General features: G+C 41.8%; 1 long non-coding RNA gene across 1 annotated transcript; it reads left to right on the forward strand.

The window, feature by feature from the left end:
• The first annotated feature begins 209 nt into the window (after nucleotides 1-209).
• On the forward strand, nucleotides 210-1,310 carry LOC106610760 (uncharacterized). Its single transcript, XR_001329967.2, has 2 exons — nucleotides 210-361; nucleotides 1,019-1,310. It is a non-coding gene; the product is annotated as an uncharacterized lncRNA (long non-coding RNA).
• Nucleotides 1,311-3,433: the final 2,123 nt, after the last annotated feature.

The following is a 3,433-nucleotide window of genomic DNA, read 5'->3' on the forward strand; positions in this document are numbered from 1 at the left end:
TCAAAAGACAATGATTATAAACACAAAGGCTATTTGTATTGCTGCTAGTCACACCCTAAGATGTATAATAATAGGTCTCAGAGGTGTAGTTTATGGGAAGTTTCTGATAAACTGTAGGTTTCCATTTGATTGGAAGGCTGTACAGGTGGTTTGGGGGATGCGCAGCGTTGCCTAACGTCACGCTCGGTGGTGGTATAAAATCCCCTGGGTTTGTCCTCCAGTCATTCATCTTGAGAAAAGACGGAGGCAGCATAGCTATATTACGCGTACTTGTGGCTGGGAAGATACCGATAACAAGATGACTAAAATTGTGATGCCTTACATTGGATTACTTCTCCTTGCCATGCATTTTTCATCACAGGTAAGACATGTTCTTTCAAAAATGATGTACTGTTTATCATGTTTGTTTTAGATGAACCCGGATTTGAATTAGGCTACCCATTATTCTGGAGAGCAAATGTATTTCAACAGGACAGGTGTAACTTTCATTGTGGCTTATTATTCAGACATGTGTTACCATAAATGTATGATTTTTCGACAATGACAAGCGAATGATGGCGCGTATAATTCACCTCAGATGTTTTCAGTCAGTATGATTGACGAAATGTCGGCAAAGTCTAGCGTGCCACGCAATGTGGAACGGCGACGCCTCTTCAGATAAAGGATTCAGTAGCCTAAAGTTACTACAACATGCATAGGCTGGCTAATGTAATTTTAGCGCGACTGTGTCTTTATTTCTTATCCTTGACTGTGCAATTCAAATGCAGGACGTTGCCCGTTACCCTATAGGCTATGGAAAACATTGTCCACAAGGTGATGGCTCTTACATTTTCTAAGGTGCTTGTTGTTGGAACATATTGCCATAGGGCTCTTGTATTTGATTGCCTAGCTGACCGTTTTCCCTTTTTAATTTAGTCGGACGAAAGTGAAGTCTTATTGATAATTGTCCTGATTCGTCAAATGTTTCAGGTTGACGTGTTTTTCACATGTGACAAGCCCCTCTGCTCTCCTGTTTTAGGTCCACGCGCAAAAGGCTAGCACACAGTCCCCTGCCATGAATGCTACGACCAAAGCTGGCGGCGCGAGTTCTAACATGACCAAGATGCCCGATGTCGCCAAGAACAACACCATTCCCAAAGGAGCCAGTGCGTCCTTGCAGTCCAGCTCGGTCGCGCTCATCATACCCATCCTGGTGGGGGGCTCTCTACAGGGGCGCTTCTAGAGGGCTGTTGATCACTGAACAGACACCGGCAAGACTTTAACATCAGCGACCTAGATGGGGCGAACTGTTTTACAAAGAGCACATTTTTTTAAATGCACTTCAGAAAGGCAGTCATGTCGAGTTGCGTGCCGGACGATAACCCTTTTCTACTTCACTGATGGGAATTGTTATTTACCCTCACACCTTCCGGCCTGTTTAAACACCTCGCACACTGGCCCCATGCCCATAGGCTGAACGGTACGGTCCTCTCCATGGCGGCAGTACGGAACTCTGCACTTTGAACCGTTTGGTCCCCCTGTTCCAGTGTAGACACCAGGGGGTAGTTTAGTGATTTCTTAACAATTTAACATGTCTAAAGAAATGTCTGAGGCACTACGAAAATAAGGTATAAATGAATCTGTGGCACATGCATTAACACTGGTACTTCTGCAACTGCAGTGACTACTTTGTCAGGCTTGATGTACACTTGTGACATTTATTTCTAGAATATGGGATTGTTTGAGTTGGCATATGTGAGATATAATTGTGTAAATCATGTGATATGCTTAAATGTGTTTTTATGGTCAGGCTCAATTAAAGCTTTGAAATATAGCTTAATTGTGACGCTTTTCTTATATAATAAAAATACTTAAACATAATTTTGACTTCTCCTGTCCTTAAATTATAAAGCTAGACCTGCCAAGTAATTTGCTCTGTTCCACTGTCTCCAGCCCCTTTATTGATCACATAGCTAAGACCAGGGATTTACTCAGGTAGACTAGGTTTCATGTGCCACAATTTAAATCCTTATTTTAGAATGGGGAATAGGAATGTTTGCCTTTGGCCAGTTGTAGCATTTATGCCATGTCAACTAGGACATGATAAGTCTTACATCCCTTGTGGCCAAAACAGGTCAGTGTCCTGACAGTTGACTTGTCTGCTTTAAAGCGCGTTTACTTTACCCTAGCTACATTGACCTGTGACCAGTCATTTGTAAACTAGCCTACAAAGATGTTCAGGGTAAACCTGTAAGGTATATTTAAACTAAACGTTTATTGACACTGGGTCTTGCTGGTTGGCTCTGGTTACCTTTTTACAATGGTGACGTTCATCCCATAAGTCTAAGCTAAATGGAATGTTTTAAGGTCATATCAAGATTATTTTCACTTGTTTATAATTAAACTCCCTTGACTGAAACCATGTAACTATTAGACATTACTGCAATTAGCCCATACAGTTCATTCTCTGTCCTAGATCTGAGATCAGGATACTTTTGTAAAATGTATTTATTGGCACTAAATCTATTTTTCAACATACTGTGGGACCTTCAAGTGATGTTTGAGTCTCCCCTTTCCAGAGGGGTCATGGTGTGTAGACTGTTCATATGTTAGAGGCTGTTCAGACTGGTCCCAAGATGGTTGTAAAGAAACTGAATGTGTTTGCGAGCGACGTGAGTAGACCGGTTTTCACACAGGCAGATGCGGTGGATTTACATGCATCCAATGCAAACTATGGGTATTTAATGCTAATCGACCTCAGGGGGTTTGAAACGATGCTGAAGATTGGTCATTTTCATTTTGTTTTTGAGGCTTACCTGTTTGGCATTCTCACATCAGTTTGTTAACGAAAAGTATTAGAGCCGCACACAAATATGGTCTCTCTTGCTTTCTTGAGTAAGGCAGATCCAAAACACAGGTGTTTCAGCCTAGCTCAGTGCTTTCTGTGGTGGGGTAGCCAGCAGAACATGTGGTGTTGGTAATGTTCTCTAGTTGCACCATGATTATCTCTTGTCACTTGTGGGGAGGGTAGACCTTAAATTCAAGCCCCTTGGGTGCTACCATAGTTGCATTAGAAGTGTCCATCCAAGAAGGCTCAAGGTCATTGGCCACAGATAAAATGTCAAATCACGTTATCTACAGTAGCTTTGATTGGACTGTCAACATACATTCAAAATCTGAGCTAGCAGTCATGAGTCAAGTCGACAATCTACTGGCAAATCCTTTTTAATCCTTGTCATATTAAGATAAATTATAGTGTATTGGTGCTCATCGGCCATTGGCCATAAATATTACACAAGTTGGAAATCGCAAATTCAACGGAGTGGTTTGGAAGGAATCAGTAAAAGTGGTTAACTGCAAGCATTGCAAAGCAATCACTAGCCTGCTATTCAGTGGAGTGGCTGTGTGGTCCCAAATCAGGGATGAAGTGTTTTCCAAGTTTAAAGTTGATTAA

The sequence above is a fragment of the Salmo salar genome, chromosome ssa09 (assembly GCF_905237065.1).
Source record: "Salmo salar chromosome ssa09, Ssal_v3.1, whole genome shotgun sequence".
In the NCBI taxonomy this organism is placed as follows: domain Eukaryota; kingdom Metazoa; phylum Chordata; class Actinopteri; order Salmoniformes; family Salmonidae; genus Salmo; species Salmo salar.